We start from the raw sequence: 18,131 nt of genomic DNA, 5'->3' as shown, positions 1-18,131 counted from the left end.
AAGGGTGAATGAAATGAAAGATTGTGTTTCCGTGGAGACGAACATTCAGTGTTTTATAAATAAAGTTGTAATATTTCAGGACTGTTTAAAGGAGGGATGTGTCAACACAGATACACCTGTGACACAATGAGGTGATGATGATGTAACTCATGTACCTCATATACTTCACTACCTGGACTAATAGTTGCTGCTACACACGTCTGTAACACGTTGCATCTGTATATTCCAGCATGTATGTAGTAAGTATGTTCTACTGCACATACCAGTCCAGTGGGGATGACGGGAAGGATGGCTCCCAAAGCCAACACATCATCCCGTTCATTCCCTCTCTCTCTTCTCCTCCAGACTTCAGTCGACCATCTTCAGCTTCTATTTTCCTTTAGTTCTAGTAGCCGACAACACCTGTTCCAGTCTGGCTGCTTCTCTGTACATGGTGTTTATTTAATAGAGACTTTTGTTGTGTTATGTTGGTTTCTTCTAGAAGCCAGTCATGTAGCAGTGTGTCGTCATCAAGCTGCTTCTTCCTTTCAGTAACTAGTAACTGTCTGGAGTAGCTTGTTGTCGTGTCTAAGCTAGCATGTTATGCTACTTCTAGATGATGTTTGGAAAGTTTGCCACACTTTGATGGTGCCAGTAAAATTCCAGCCAGGTGTAGTTTCCGGATGTATAACCCCTACTTGTACCCTCCCAGAACACGAGGAGGGAACACGGCCCCCTCCCCAACCCACCGGAGGAGGATGGTTTTATGATCCAGGTACCAGCAACGGGCAGGATTTGAACTAGACGCTGCACCACTGGCGACTTACGGTTCTCCACCAACCCCACCACGCCACCGAGGACCTTCACACTCACACTTGTTCTCGTGGTGCTTTTATCTTTTCGTTTTGGCCGTTGGACGTGAAAACTGATGTGGTGAATGAAGAGGTTGGATCCCAGGTCCTCCTGCCTCCAGAGTCTTCTCCTACCAGCCTGAGCTGTTCTTCCAGATGTGTGAAGCTTCACTCTTTACTTTAGACTGGACTCTTAGAGGAGTTAAGAAGCTTTAAATTCATGGAGTTTAAACTGGAATTCATCACCTGCAAGCTGTAAGATTTGAACCTGCAGCTTGTTGAACTTCAGCCAGGTCTCCATGCCCCTGAGCTTTCCTCTCATACAGCTGCAGCCTCTGCAGCTTTTCTAACTCCTTCATTTGGCATCCAAAGGGTTAAAAAGTCTTTCCATCAGAAGGTTTGATCACAGTTCTACTGATAATCCAGGCTTCACCATCAGGGTGAGCCGTTCTCCCAGACACTCTGATAAACTTGAAGTTCTTCACTCTTTATTTTTGGCTGTTGGTCTTAAAAACCAACATCAGTGTTTCTACAACATTCAGAGGATCTGAACTGGAAGCTTCTGCTTCCAGCTGCAGCTGAACATCATCCTGAGCTGCCCAGTCACAGCTTCCTCAGGGTTTCTGAGCAGGTTCCACTCTTTAACTCAGAGCTAAGAGTTTTCTTTACATTAACATACGTGTACATTTACACGTGTGTAGTAATCCTAACCACCTGAACTGACTCACCTTATAATACGTACAGAAGTCAGATTTATTAAGTAAGAAATATATAAAAGATAAAACTAGTTCTCTCCTGCCTTGGAAATGTTTTAACTCCCCTTGAGGAGCTTTATGGATATAATGTGACAGGACAGCAGAGGTGAGGACCCAAACGCAGACTGATGAGGCAGGAGACAAACCAACGCCATTATCCAGGATTTAATATCAAGGAACAAGGAAACCGATACAGACTGAACACGAAACAACAACAATGATCTGGCACCGAGTCAGAGAAACCAAGGCGTAAATAAACAGAGGACGACTAACAGGGAACAGGTGAAGTGAGGGAGCAATCAGACCAGGTGAACTAACGAGCCGCAAACAAAACACACAACACACACGGGAACCAACAAAACTGGAAACTAAAGTAAACATGACAAAACCAAGAACATCACCTATGACCACGACATATAAGGCTCCTCTGATACTTCAGTATTATTCATTTCTTTTATTAGTTTCTTGCTGAATAAAGATTTAAAAGCTGGACCTGACACAGGATATGACAGAAAGGAGCCCTGAGAGGACTTTGTTGTAAAGAGCTGCTGTACAAATAAAGCTGGATTGAATTAAACAGAAGAGAAAAGGAGAGTAAAAAGTGGAGAGAGGACAAAGATAGAAACAACAGAAACAATAGAACAACCAGCTGCAACACCGGTAGAGAAACAGAAAACATCCTACGGCCTTTATATGAAAACACAGCAGACAATCATCAGGAGCACCTGCAGAAAGACACACTGAAAACCATGAAAACAGCAGCAGAAAGTGTGTGTGTTCTACTATTCTTACACTTATACTTCACAGTCTGGACGGGGCTCAGCTTACATGCATGTTGTACTTGTATGATGGAGCATGTTACAAAGAAACTTCTAGAAAAAACTAAACATGTTGCTTTGCGTTGCTCGTTGCTGTTACACACTGGATGATCAGACACATGTGGAACTAACAGTTCTGGTCTTTCCTACGTTTCTCAGGCCTCCATCTATTGGTGGTTTTATTGTCATTAGTTTCATTTATTTCAGCCAGTGATGAAAATAAAGAAGCTTTGTTAGGCGTCATTCACACACAAACATGCAACAGAATGAAAGATGAAATCACAACAAACATCATCATCTGTTCTACAGTTTTTCTTCCTCTAACTTTATACCATAAAACAATAATAATAAATTCTATAAAGTCCTTTGTGCTGAATTAATTTAAGGTAGATTCTCTCCTGGAGCATTAGAAGCACTGCTAGGTATGCGGCATAATGGAGTGAATAAAGAAGATTTATGGTCCTGTTAACAGTTCTTGGCAGAGGTTGGTCACCACCATGCACCTCTGGAGGAACGTCAGTGTGTCTTCAGGTGTCTCGGGTTTGCCAGCTTGAAGACAAAGTCAGTGCAGAAGGCAGAGATGATCCCTTCCTCAACATCGTCTGCTTTCACAACGTTTGGAGCTCTTTTGGTGAAGAAGGACATTTTCCAGTCTTGACCAGTCAGGAGAATAGTTGTGTGTGGAGATGGAAGGTCACGCTACAATCACACGGAACAAACACAACAAACCACATTAGAGCTCATTTTTTAATTCTTTGTAACGTAAATAAACTATTTAGTGTGTAGTCAAATGTAATTAAATAACAAAAAGTTTATGTGTCCTTTCAACTATTTCTGTTTTAATTGCATAATTTCAGTCATACAATCAATAAGAAAAGTTAACTTGCTAACTTTGTTGTCTGTGTTTGGTTCAGTTAAACACCACATGTCTGCATCAGAGTCTCCAAGAGGGATAAAAAGGTTCATGTTCTCCTTATAGACGTATGGGAGAAATATAAAGAGTCAATACCTGCAAGAGAAACAATACATTTAACATCTAAACCAGGTTTTAATGCTGGAAATTCTTGTTTCTGTATTTCAAAGGTTTCAGAAAGCTGAAGACAGCAAGAGGGTGATGTAGAGAAAATGTTGCTTCACTGGTCTGGGCGACATGGTTTAATATGCACCTGTTAACTCCTGGTAACTCTTCAACCAGAGCCTCCTCTCTGGCCTCCAGGTACAGCTGGTATGGCAGAGATTTCTCTGGAGGCAGGTGAAGCACTTTTTTGCAGACGCAGTCAAATCTTTGTCACTTCTTTCCCAAAGCTGGATGTTTTCGCTCCACTTCATCACAAACCTGCAGCTGAAGAAATATCAAACTGTCTTCAGTTTTACAATAATTGTAAATTTGTCCTCAACTAATCTGTGGTTCAGTACAGCCGAAGGAGGTTTGTAGAGATGGTTTGTGTAGAAATTGGCCCAGCAGCTTACTATTTAGACTAAAATCAGTTTAGAAAATATTTTCTGTAAACCTGAAACAGCTACACGTCAAAGAAAGGCCCAGAAAAATAAATAAAAATTAAATAAATGCTAAAACACTGGCTCTGTAACTGTTAAAACTTCATTTACAACGTGAAGGACTGAAAGTGAAAAAGTTTCAGCAGGAAGAGAAAGGGAAGGAGCAGAAACAGCCGAGTTCGTGTCCACATGGGGACGAGTTTAAGTGTAGCCATAAAAAATGTCCAGTGTTTGGACATTTTGTCCTCATACAAGCAACATTTTGGAAGCTTGTTAACACTCATTTTTGGAAGCAGGTCCCAAAGTGAATTAATCTGAAAGATCCATAGTTTTGTTTCTGCGTCTGTAGGAGCCATTTTTAAGTATCTGTATATATCTTGTTTGGCCACCAGGGGGCAGCATTGTACAGTCTTTTGTCAGCGCCTATATAAGCAGGAACCTTCCTGCAGGAGACAGCAGGGCCGGAGTGGGACTCATTTAATGCCTCAGACCGGCCGCTTCACATCACCACCTATTATTATTAAAATCATGTCATTATAACCTTACATGTTACGTCTACAAGAGCACAATGTTCTGTAAAACCTGGTAATTCAGTATAATTTTCTACAATATTTCTAATCCAGTGTAAGAAAGGGTTGCTTCACAATGTAGATTTATTTCAACATGAGTCCTCGTCTCCAACATTATTCTTTACATCCTTTCAACATCACCAGAATATAGATTATCTTCAAATAAGTGTTCACAGATATAGAATATTAAATAAGATTAATAAAATAAAAAGTGTTGAAGTTTATGAAGTTTTATTAAACATGGTTTAGAAGCTTTTGGAAAATAATTTTGTTTTTCTCAAAACAAATGATGAAATCTCCATTAAAATATGAATCAATCTGAATTAAACTACAAGGGAAGTTTATTTGTACTATAACACATTTCACATACGAGACAATTCAAAGTGAACATAAAACATTAAAATCATTACAAATGCTGCAAGAAAGCAGAAAAGACAGAAACAAACAGCAAAAATCACAATAAAATTATAAATTAAGTTAAAATGATTAAAAGCAAGATAAGTTAAAAGTTAGCTGCAGATTTCATGCATAGGTGCAGGAGAAAGAAAAGTTTTAACCTGATTTAAAGTGTCTACGTTTGTGTAGTGATGTGATGTATAAATTTAGTGGCGCTGTCACTGTATAACGCTGGGAGGTACAGAGAAGAAGTTCTCCAGAGAAAATGTGTGTTCTGAACAGCACGTTAGCTGTACGTTGTGGAGATTCCTGTTATGGAATAAAGTCATGTAGTACTTCAAAACGTGTCAAGTTACTACATAATTGACGATGAGGTGAAACGGGAAAACGCCGTAGATGACTCGAGAAGAAAAGTTGGACGTTGAAGGCGAACCATGCAGTTGGGAATTTCTGCCAAAGAAGGAGAGGAAGAAACGAGGTATTAAAAAAGAAAAAACTGTACTGTGGGCAGTACCACAGATGGCATCACCGAGGATTCAGAGATGGGCGGAAACGCTGCAAGCCTACAAATACATGACTGTGTACAAAGAGGGAAAACATCACGGAAATGCAGATGCTCTCAGTCGATTGCCATTACCAGAAACAAGCCAAACAGAAGAACCACAGGAGAGAGTTTCATGCTGGGAGGTCGGATATAACACTGGTAACTGCCGACCAAGTAAAAACATGGACAGACCAAGACTCAGTGCTTTCACAAGTGAGGGAGAAGGTTCATAAGGCTGGAAACCAGAACCAAAAGAGACGGAGTTTGTTCCTTACACAGTAAAAAACATGAGCTTAATACACAGGATGGGTGTGTGTTGTGGGGAACCAGGGCGATGGGAAGTTTTGGAACAACGTCACCAGTGTCATCCGGAAGTGTCCAGAATGAAAGCGCTGGACAGAAGTTATGTTTGGTGGCCTAAACTGGACAACAGATCGAGGACGTGATCAGGTTATGTACGGTGTGTCAGGAGCACAGGAACACGCCTGCAGCAGCACCTTTGCCTCCCTGGCCTGCAAAACCCTGGAGCCTCTTCACATAGACTATGCGGGTCCCTTCCAAGGAAAAATGTTTCTGTATTTTTTACTGGTTGATGCACATTTAAAATGGATGGATGTTTATCCTGTAACTAAGGCAACGTCAGCCTCCACTGATGAGTGTTTACCTACAAGTTTCAGTAATCACGGGTTACCTGAATTGTTGGTGTCTGATAATGGTATTTTGTTTTTTAAGAACACAGTTCAAAGATTTTTTTTAAAGAAATGGGATCAGACGTGTCACTTCTGCACCTTACCACGCTTCAAGCAACGGGTTCACAGAGAGGGGGGTGCAGATATTTAAAAAGATGATGTTCTGAAGGTTCTGTAGAAACAAGAGCAGCCAGAGTGTTGTTCAGTTACAGGGTGACTCCTCAAACTACTGCAGGTCTTTCTCCAGCAGAACTGCTTCTGGGGAGGAAACTGAGGTGTACATGGATGTGATGCATCCAGAGCTGAACTCAAGGGTAAAGGAACACCAAGAGAGTCAAATCAAACAACATGACAAAACATCTAAAAGTCGATGTTTCAGGGCAGGAGACGCAGTTTGGGCTTTAAACTTCAGTTTTGGGCCTAAATGGGTTCCAGGAATCATCGAGTCTGAAACAGGTCCAGTATCATACACAGTCAGTGGTGTAGTCTACGTGATACGCAGGTATACGCCGTATACCCACTAGAAAATGTCACAAATTTCCGTATAACCACTAAAAATTGCTCAAAGATGCGTATCAACATCTTTTGTGACATAACTTTCACTTTCCTGGTCATAAATTAGCCACGAAGCCGGCCCGTTTAGACCATGAGGTATTCCGTCAAAAGTGACGTTGAGCCGCCGCAGAGAGAAAGCAGCTTGGCCATCTGTCCTGATCCTGACCTGCGTCCCTTAACACCTGGTGGCTGGTTGCTAGACAAGCGCGAATTAAAGAGTGGCGGATGAGAGGAAGAAGATGCAGCAGAAAAAGAAGATGAAGAAGATTTTTGGGGCGGTACGATGGAGAGGGAATGCAGAGAAAAAAACATGAAAAGAAAACAAAGTCAAATCACACTGTTTAAGTGTGTCAGTGAGTGTGTTGCTACTGGTTCAGTTTCCACTGTCGATTCGAGGGACACTGCAGTTACACACTTACGGACGAGGAGGTGAGCCTGACGCTGTCAACCTGGGCCACGTTTCAGAAAGCGGGTTTAGTGAAGACTCAGAGTTGGTCAACCCAGAGTTGCGCTTTAAATTCAGTTTGTTTAACCCGCTTAAAGTAAAGTAAAACAAGCCTTCACACACTATATGACAGCAATTTAAGAACACACCCATCATTGTCTCTCTCACAATCACACAAACATCCACATATATGCACAAACAAAGCCATCTCCCCTCCCTACATTATACACAAACAAGAACTCCACAGTTTCTGTTTCTTAGTACAAAAATAATAAAAGTAATAAACATCTGGCTTGACGCCACTGTGAGGAAACAATATCTTGGGGAACCGATCTCACCAAGAGCCAGCCCACCCATTTCCACAGAGGCCAGCACAGCAACCACCCAGATCAGGGCAGACCAGAGTCCACATCACAGCTGTAGGACTGCAGCGCAGAACCCCCGGCCACTGGGACAAGGGCGATCACCACGGCAACGACCCCCAGTCCAAGCAGGCAAAGCTCCTGGGGTGAAGGATCTCCATGAGGAAAGGAATGGCTGTTATACATCTTGTGTTGTTTACATTTAGATAACATAACCAGTCTTTCATGATCTCAGTTATGTGTGGATGCAAACTTTAATAATTACTGTGGTGCTCATTAGCAAAGTATACATTTATGAGCAGTTGCTGCTTTTGGGAAGGGTGCTGGGGGACAGATGTTACACCAGGACATGATGTATGAGGGTGGAGGGTGGTTGGGGGGGGGATTAGAGTATACCCACTAGAATAAACTAGACTACACCACTGTACACAGTGGTACTCGGAGATGGAAGAGTTGTCAGGAGACATGTGGACCAGATTCGTGTTGGACATCTTTCAGCGGTGGAAACAGGAGCAAGTCACACGGAGACGGTGGAATCAGAACCGGTTCCAGCAGTGGAGGAAACTACAGGCGATGTCGAGGAGGTTGTTTTACAGCCAGAGACGGTGGAGAAGGAAGCAGCTGAGGAACCGGTGGTTACTCAAAGAGGGAAAAACGGAGAGACGTCACTCAGACCCTCGAAGGAGGAAATCAGAAAGGAAGTTACCACGTTAGTTGGAGGATTTCCAGTTAAAGTAAAAAAAGAAGTAAAATAAATGTAATAGTGGTACATGTTCTGTTCCTTATGTTGGATGGTGTAGTTTAATTTGTTTTTTAGCTAAGGAGAGGAGATGTAGTGATGTGATGTATAAATTTAGTGGCGCTGTCTCTGTATAACGCTGGGAGGTACAGAGAAGAAGTTCTCCAGAGAAAATGTGTGTTCTGAACAGCACGTTAGCTGTACGTTGTGGAGATTCCTGTTATGGAATAAAGTCATGTAGTACTTCAAAACGTGTCAAGTTACTACAGTTTGGTGAAAGTTTAATCTCCACTGGCAGTTTGTTCCACTTGTTTGCAGCATAACAGCTAAATGCTGCTTCTCCATGTTTAGTCTGGACTCTGGTCTGGACTAGTGGACCAGAATCTACGGATCTCAGAGCTCCGCTAGGTTTCTATTCTCTGAATTTATCCCAGATGGATTCTGGGCCTAGACTACAGCGTTCTTTGTCTTTCCCAGGACGAGCTGTTAAAGACCAGCTTCAGCCAGACTGTGTGCTACATCTCTCATCAACCAGCAAGACAAGACTGTGTTGTGTTCAAGGGACAGACTGCATGTGGAACACTCTGCACACAACATGCAAAAACACATGAACAGGAGTTAACAGGTGCATATTAAATGATATGATCCATACCAGTGACATAACCCTGCTGCTGTTTCCAGGTGTGTGAAGCTTTGAACTCCATGTGTTACACACGGGATAAATTCAGCCATGCTCCGCTTCACGAAAGGCTTTATTCATGCTGATCCCTGGAAGGACGAGGAACAGTATAGATCAGCGGTGGATGCTGTCAGCTGTTCTGCCTGACCGGCTACTTCCTCTAGGAAATTCCAGCTCCGGACCGGTCACCCCCATTAGTAGAGCGCTACTGCCACCTACTGGTGGAAAGCAGCGCAGCTATCCTCTCTAAACCAGCTACAGATTAACTGGAACATAAACATATGTAGACGTCCGAGTACGGATCTCACCTGGAACCACAAGGAACAGTATAGACCTGCGTCCCAATTCAGGCTCTGAACACTTTTTAGATTTTATAACAGAAAACATTTTACATATAAGATGCAACTTAAACAGCTTCAACTGAACAAGGCCGAAGACAACAGATACAAACGTGGAGTTTTTATTTATTTTATTTTACATAGAAAAATGAAATAATGTGCAGTTTCTTCAAAATATCAAGAGTTCTTGTTGCTTTCTGGTTCTTCACATTTTCAGCTGAGCTGGTTTAAGATTTCAGATCCACAATAAAAAGATTAAAAAGGTTTAGATCCAGAACATTTACACTTGTGGACATGAAACCTGCCAAGAATGATTAATAGCTGAAAACAGAGTTTACATCACTGACGATCCTTTCAATATAAAATATAAGATGAAAACATTAATGTGGATGTTGATGTTTAACTGAGCCCAGACGAAGCTTTCCATGTCGGACCAGAACTGTTTGGTGGGAACACGTTGGAAAATATCTGGAAAATTGTCTCTTTGTTAGCTTTGCAGAACACACAGGCATCATCAATATTTATCTGGAATCTTTGAAGTGTTTCCTGAACAGGAAAAATCTGAAGTTAAACCTTAAAAGAAACTTTTTCCAGCTTGTTGTTAATCCAGTAATTATGAAGAAGTTTAGCAGCTTTTTCCCTGTAAAGCAGCCGTGGTAGAGTCCCAGAAGAACTCTGCAGCAGCTGGAAGTGAACCGGACGCTTCATTCCTGATTTATTTGTTGCTCCAACGTTTGTCTGTGAGATCAACATCAGCCATGAAAACGTTGTTAAATTCCGTGTTAATCTCTGGGAATGACGTGTTCTTCAACATGTGACGAGCCTGCAGGAGCTGCATTTAAGACAACAGCCAACTCTTCAGCTGTTCCAGGTAAATGACTTTTTTAAGGAATTCTGAATGTCAGAAGTCCCGTTTTTATCCAACAACTGACCTACAAACAGAATTCCTTTTCCACACCATGTGGGATAAAACAGATTTATTCTGATAAAGAAGCCCTTGTTGTTCCAGATATAACATCTACGGGGCTGAAGTTATGTTTAGAAACCAATAACCAGATAAAAGAGCTTGATTGTGGAAGTCAGCCGGATTTAAAGGAATTTTACCAACAGAAAAATGACCTTTCAACAGAAAATTAAAGCCACCAGGATGATTAAACAGAGAAGCTGGAAAAGCGTTCCAGATGCTGTCGGGTTCTTCAGAAATTCCAGAATCCGTTTCATTTTAAATGTGTTGTTTAGGGAGTTAAAGTCCAGAACCTCTAGTCCTCCTTGTTCCCTACAACCTCTGATGAAGTCTTTCCTGAGATAACGGGCTTTTTCCTCCACATGGCATCATATAGTATTTATCCAGTTCTTTAATGATGTTTTGGGATGTGAAGCGACGATGAGACATTTATAGATCTGGATTTACCTTCTGCTTTAGAAATGAAGACTCTGCCACATAGAGAGAGATCTCTCATTAACCAAGAACTCAGTTTAGATCCTGTTTTTTCAATAATTGGATTAAAATTTAAGTTGTAACGTTCCTGTTTAGCTTTACAAATTATAATTCCAAGATGTGTCACTTCCTCATTAACTGGTATTCCAGCGTAATGGGACCAGTTCCAGTTTTCCAGAGGAAACTGAACAGATGTGTCTACATCCATTTGAACCCTGATACATCACTAAATGAATTTATACAACTCACTGCGCTTACTATGTGATGATGATCCCTTAAAAAACTGCCGTATCATCAGCGAGCTGACAGGTTTTAAACTCCTTACCTACAGCAGGAATTCCCAGAAAAGGGGACGTTTTGATATGGGTGCCATTATTTGTGCTACTAGCAGAGAAAGAAAAGGAGATCCAGGGCAGCCTTGTCTACGTGGAATAATGAATCTGGTTGATGAGCCAGATTTCAGTTTAACAGAACCAGAACAAACATTATATAAAGTCCCAACTGCATTATGAAAATAATTCCCACATCCAGAGAAGGAAAAGATTTTACAATCAAGTTCTGCTCCGTGGTGTGAAAGGCTTTGTAAGAAGTGATGAGCAGAATGAAGCTTCCATCAGGTAACAGGTGATTGTAATCTATCATGTCTGATATTAAACGGATGTTGTTGCTAATGAGCCTTTTCTCCATAAAACCAGATGCTCTTCGTCTGTTTTCTGACTCCAGCCGTGTTTAAGTCTTCCAGCAACAATCAGAGCAAATAACTTTCATCATTGTTCAGTAAACTGACGGCTCTCCAGGTTTCACTCTGGAATTTATCCTTGTTTGCTTTGGGAATTAGTGGGATTATCCCTGTTTTAAGGTGGGGGGGTCACCTTTTCCAGTGGCTTCTTGGAATCCAGCTAGTAAGAAGGAGGAAGTTTATCAGTGAATCTTTATAAAACTCCCAGTCAGGCCGTCATTCCCGGGAGCTTCATTTTCTTCCAGATGTTCCACACATTCCACACGTTCTGGTAAGGAAATCTGTCCATAACAAATATCTCTAAATTCCTCATTTAGGTTTTAACATGAGTAGAAATGTTGTTTAAAAAGTTTCTGAGTCAGAAGTTGTGGCTGAAGAGCAGAACTTCTGATAACAGCTGGCCACATGTTTGGAGATTCCATCCTGATCACTGGGAACGTTCCCGTTTACCATCACGTTACTTATTGGAGCATATTCAGCGTTCCACTTTTCTAATCCAAGAAAATATTTAGTATTTTCTCTCCCTGCTCCATCCGTCTGCGTCTGGTTGTGATAAAGGCGGCTTTGGTTTTGTCCACATACATGTTGTCTAACTGGCTTTTAATAAACTCAGATGTTCTGTCTCCTGCTCATTAAGCTTCCATTAGTTTTCTTTTCATAATTTACTTTTGCTTCAATAATGTTTGATTCATTTTCTCTTTTTGCTTTGCCAATAATTTACCTTTTTTAATAGCCGTCATGTGAATTTCATATTTCATTCATTCCCAATAACAACCATGTTTACCAGAGTCACATGTTTGTTTCCAGAATCTACCAATGATGGCGTCAACGTCCCTTTTTACATCCAAATTATTAAGTATTGATCAATTTCCAATATCCTGAAACAATGTTCTGAGTACAACAATCATTAAGAGCAGTTCTACTGAATATTCCCTGATGAGCTGTTAAGATGGAGGCTTCTATCATCACGTCTTTGACCACATCCACAAGATGGTTGGAGATGAGCCAGAAATCTGTTGGTGATTGAAAGGAAAGGCTCCTGTTGCACCAAGTACACCTCCTCTGTCCTTCCTTCCTGTCTCACCACAGACCCACAAGTCCCAGTCACACACATTTATTTTAAGCTTGGAGTCTGTATTTGTGGTTTTTAGAGGCCATCGATCCACATCATCATCATCATCATCATCATCATCATCATCAGTACTGAAGTCCCTCCACACAGAATTTTATCTTGAGAGGATTTTAAATGAAGTTGCTTCGTCTCATCTCAGCAGTTTGGAACAGAGTCTGATTTCTAACTTTATCATTGGAGCATAAATATGAAGCATTAGAAATAGTTTCTGATCTATTTCACACTAAAATAATGATTCTTCCTGAAGCTTCTTCCTCACTCTGTAGTGTCTGACCTTTAAATGGAGCTTTTAAGATGGCTGCTCCTGCTGATCCATGACTTCCACTGGAGAACCACGTCTCACTGCTCCACTCATTTTTCCACAAAGTCTCATCTGCTGCACGTGCACGGCTTTCTGGAAGAAAATAAAAACCTGCATTTTTACTTCCACAGAACAAAAATCCAGCTTTCCTCCGTAATAAATCTCTTCAGCCTCTGACATTAACAGAACAAGCAGAAAAAGACAGAAAGAAAACGATCTTACAATTAACTGTAAAAGCTGAAATAAAACCTTTTCTAAAGGCATCAGGAATCTGCCATAATTACACTGAATTTCTGCTATAAAACATTTATTCTCATTTTAAAATGAGGTATGTAGCGTCCCAGTGGAATAAACACTCTTAACTGATGGTCTGTAGAGGTTTTTATTCCATGTAAACATTCTTGAACCAAACCTAAACCAACGTATGAGCTAAACAAGAAAGAAACACAAAAATGTGTGTTACATTTCTGCATGGCGTTACTTCTGATACCTCAGTTAGCTTACAGCATCACAATTTAGCCATGTTTACATCCATAAAAATTCACATTTTTTTACATGTCTTAATGTAGTCATCGCATTTACCTTGATGCCTGTTTCGACTGGTGCTAAGGCTGGTTCTGTGCTTTTTATTGCGTCTTATGACGCATTTTAGCTCCGTGAAATACACTTTAAACCGTTTGAGCTACAACCCTTTCAAAACAAGACATTTCCGGGTTTACAGGAAGTTCCAGAATAAAATCCATGAACGACACAACCCGTCTGTGTCAGCTGACGTCACACTCGGGATAGCCGCAGTCCAGCGCCATGTTGGTTGTAGAGATGGGATTTATGGCTCTTTGAAGGGAGCCGGATCTTGAGGAGCCGTTCCTTTCAAAGAGCCATTCAAAAGACTGGCTCGTTCTCACAATATCTTACAAAATTTCACAATATATAAGAATGACAAACAATCAAAATATGTACCTATATAAAATCTACTATACAGGATTTAATAATTATAGGAAAATATAGATAAAAAAGGATAAACCTGAGCAGTCAGTGCAAATTCTAGTAAATGTTTTGGATAGAACTCACAGTATTTGTTTCCAAACAATTCTCTCTGTCCATAGATGCTTCACATGAATGGAGCGTGTTGGACATCAGACTTCCATGTCACACATGTTATTTATTTTATTTTAATTTTACTCAAACTACTACTTATTTACTTATTTATTCATTTATTCAGTCATTCAGTCATTTTTAGTTGGAAGGGGGGTGGGGGGGGATTGGGCTTGGCGTGTGTGTATATGTGTGTGCGTGTGAATGTGTGAAAGGTTTCATTGAGTGTTTTTATTCTTATGTTTATAATCATGGAAAGAACTTTGTGTTACCTATGGCATGAAAAGCACTTTATAAATAAAGTTTGATTTGATTTGATTTGATGAAGGCAGTGTCAAAAATTTGTATATAAAAAGGACGGCTCACAAATGAACGGCTCACAGCTGTGAATCAGTTCCCATTGTTCATTTAAAAGAGTTAAAAAGAATCGATTCGTTCATGAACGTCACATCTCTAGTTGGTTGCATCCTCCTTGTAAATGACTGTTCGTGTCTTTGCTGTGTTACAATCTTTGATAAAATGGGAGTCTCGTGTTGTGTGAAAGAATGCCAAACTAAGTCACACTACATAAAAGGTAGAAAAGTCGCCACAACATTAGATTTGTTCGGTTTCCCACTTTTAAAGAGGCTTTGGACAGCAGGTTGAGGATGGAACTGAGGCGTTGGATGGCCCCTGTCACAGCGGTGAGGGAAGGACATCACTTTCACCACCATCTCCCTTCATGTGTGTTTGCTCTCAGCATTTTCATAAAGGAAGAAGGAGAGTTTTTGTTGTTGCTGTTGTTTTTATTGTGTAAGTAATGTTAATGAATATACTTTATTTGGCTTTTTAAAGTCACTATATTCACATTGGCTTCACTTGTAAACTAGAGGCAAAGAGGGAGGGAAATAGAAATGAGTTCATCTGTTTGTGTTTGATCAGTGTTTATTTTATTTAATCATCTTATATCAAAACTTCACAGAGTGAATGATTTTAGAGATGCAGGTAAATACCAAGAGTGCTCTGTGAGATCTGATGGGATGTTAACTGGTTGGATTAAGTGGTTAAAATTGTGAAATGTAATGAAGCATCCAATGTTAGCTAGTTTTTAATAACACCAAGCATGTGGTTGCAGGTCACCCAGCTTAAGAAATGATGGAGGCCCAGAATATGGTGTAAAATATTTTCTGAAACTGGGACTAACGTCCACTCAGCTTGTAATATTTCCTGTCAACCAGGACAATGTCCTCTTTAAACTGGTCCCCCATGGTTGGACATCTTGTCTGCAGTTACATCCTCTTAAAGAATTCATGTCACGTCATGAACGGACCCAGAAAAGGATTTAAGTTAGCAATAAAATACCAGCAGAGCAGCATCTACTAACAGCAGCATGTTATTGGATCAGAATGAGATTAAAGAGGATGGAATTACCTCTGACAGTTATTTAGGGTTCCTGCCTCCATCAGCAGCTGCTGCCTGTTTTCCAGGCCAGACGCAGCTCATCTCCATAGAATCTGATGAGAATCAATGCATCAGAAATGGTTTTATTTATCACAGCGCAGTTAAAATGCTGAGAAAACCAAATGCTGACCATGTGTTTAAAGGAACATGGAATCTCTCATGTAACACTGAACAGATCCTGCAAATCACTGCAGAAGCTGAGAGACCAGGGATCCAGTGATCATCCCAGAGTAAGCTACAATAGAATCAAGAAAAGCAGAAGAAGAAGCAGCAGTGTTTGTGTCCCCCCACCACCAATAAATAAATAAATAAAAAATAAAAGTGTTGAAAGGTAATGCTGAAGATTCTGAGACCTCAGATGTTGAGAACATTTGTTTTATCTGCATGGAGCCGTCTTGCAACTCAAGGCCAAAGGAAGTGTATGTAAAATGTACCCAATGTAGTCTTTGGGCCCACCAAGCTCGTCCTTCAGGGCTTCCAACTTTCATTTGTCAATATTGTGATTCAGAATAAGAACATAGTCAAACAAAACATGAACACACTGGCCCTGTTTTTTTTCTTTGTTTTTATATGTAAAAAGTATATAAACTAGATATCACACACGTTTCTTTTTACACAAGTGCAGATTGTTCATTAAGCAGCCACACTGTTATTAAAGTTTGTTCAAGTAGGCTTATTTACACACACATTCACACACTCCTGAGTTAAAGATTGAATGTTTGAGCTGTAGTCAGTAAAAGAGAAAGATTTTGTTTGGATTTTCCTTTTCAATAAATCCATTTTTGAAGCATATTATATGTTGTGGCATCTGTTTACACTTCTTTTGTGTAATTGTTACGACTCTCCCCAGTATGTGTTACAACCACACCCGGTAGTGGGGTAGGTTGTAACAAAGGACGACCGTGTGTTTGACATTAACATGCCACGTCTGTCATATTCTTGCAGAGTTTTGAATTGGTGCCTTTTTTAGTGAACAAATGTGGGTTTTTCATATAAAAGTTTGAGAACTATATTTAAAAAATTCAATGAGTTACAGGTGTTGTAGCAAAAAGTGTTACAACCATCCCTGGTCTCCCCTATTTTAAACATGGAAGTTTTGTTTCACCATGAATGAACATGTTTTAGTGGTTGAGGTTCTTATTAATATCATCTCCCTTTTTCCTGAACAGCTGAGTTATTAAATCACTGCAGATCAGATCAGCCTGTCAACAGGCAGCAAACCCTGATGATGTGATTAGAAATATAGTCGCCCTGACTGGAGGCCACTTTCATTCATCTCCTGTTCATTGGAAATTAGCCGCTGATGTAACTCACACAATAACATTCATCCTGAAATTATGCTGCTGGTAGTTTTATTTTCTTCTTCATGTCTCGGGGGAAAAGTACAAAATCTCTCTCATCTACTGGTTCACTGGAGCATCATCATCATCATCATCATGAAGAAATAGACTCAAGACGAGTCACAACAGAAATAAAATTTTATTTAAGATCAGCTTTTTTAAAGGAAATTTATTTATTTGCCACTAAACATCTCAAACATTCACAAAGAGAAAAAACATGATAAAACCTTAAATATGTAAATATACTAAAAACATGGTTCAACACAAACAACAAAACAAACAAAAAGCTGCAGGTTCATTAAAAATCTGACAGCTGCAGGAACCAAAGACCTTCTGAAGCATTCGGTAGAACATCGAGGTACAACAAGACGTTTCTTCTCATGAAAACAACCTCAGAATAAAAGTTAAATGTTTATTAAACAAAACAAAGAATTAAACATGATGGAAAATATTTAAAAATTATAAAAATTCCAATGAGTTACTGGATTAAAACAAAATATAAAATGAAATTTAAGATAATATCAAATATAATATCAAAACCACATACACTGAAAGAAAAGTGAGAGAAATTATAACATTTATTTTTCATTAAACATCAAATATTTTCACAAAAAGTCTAAAATAATCTGAATGAAAATAAAGATAAAATTTATATGTGAAAGTTTGAATGAAAATTCTTTAAATTCTACATTTCAAGTAGAAAGTCAAACATTTGTGGTGAAAAATGAAGTAAAACATGAAATTTGTGACGTGAAAATGAATCTTTAATTCAACATGTGAAAATGTCAGAAAGTCCAAATAAAGACAGAATGAAGCAAACAAACTAAGAGTGAAACACTGGGAGGATTTTCATTTCCAGCATCATGAAGTGGAACTAACTGCAGCTGACATGAAGTGAACACAACATCCTGATATTCAGTGTGAAGCTTTGACTGGAAACAACATGTGGATCCTGGAAGAAGCACAGCTTCCATCTTTAAAGGACTGGAAGAGGAAGAAGTTTCCAAGGAATCATTTAGAAGAGTTTCACACACAAACTGATTGAATCCATGAATCTGAAAAGATGTTTCTGAGTGAAAGAGACAGACATGTACAGACTGAACTATCTGTTCACCAGTCAGAGTTTCTCTGCTACCATCACACTCTTTACACTCAACACACACACACCCAGGACCCATACCAGAACCCAAATCCAGCATAGAGAGGATGAGTGAATGTGGTGATGAAGGTGTGGAGGTGGATCAGTGAGTCAGAGGAGACTCTGTAGAAGGACAGAGAGCCAGCAGGACAGTCCACATACACTGCTACTCTGTTAGAGACAGAGGAGGAGGAGGAGGAGATGCATGTTTCTCTGTTATTGTGCCAGACAGAGTAACCTTCATCATCAGAGCATCTCAGACTCCAGGACTGCTCATTAAATCCAAACCAAC

At 40.0% G+C, this 18,131-nt stretch overlaps 1 long non-coding RNA gene across 3 annotated transcripts; it reads right to left on the bottom strand.

Moving 5' to 3' along the window:
* Window positions 1-1,734: 1,734 nt before the first annotated feature.
* On the bottom strand, window positions 1,735-13,674 carry LOC121655266. Of its 3 annotated transcripts, none has more exons than XR_006013119.1 (3): window positions 13,409-13,673; window positions 12,800-12,919; window positions 1,735-3,102 (listed from the first exon to the last, which is right to left on the bottom strand). It is a non-coding gene; the product is annotated as an uncharacterized LOC121655266 (long non-coding RNA). The 3 variants fall into 3 exon arrangements; XR_006013120.1 differs by lacking the exon at window positions 1,735-3,102 and adding an exon at window positions 3,677-3,745 and having other exon boundaries at window positions 13,409-13,674; XR_006013121.1 differs by lacking the exon at window positions 1,735-3,102 and adding an exon at window positions 8,955-8,967.
* Between the last annotated feature and the right edge of the window lie 4,457 nt (window positions 13,675-18,131).

The sequence above is a fragment of the Melanotaenia boesemani genome, chromosome 2 (genome assembly GCF_017639745.1).
Source record: "Melanotaenia boesemani isolate fMelBoe1 chromosome 2, fMelBoe1.pri, whole genome shotgun sequence".
Classification (NCBI taxonomy): Eukaryota; Metazoa; Chordata; class Actinopteri; order Atheriniformes; family Melanotaeniidae; genus Melanotaenia; species Melanotaenia boesemani.
This window is presented reverse-complemented; position numbering and strand designations above follow the sequence as displayed.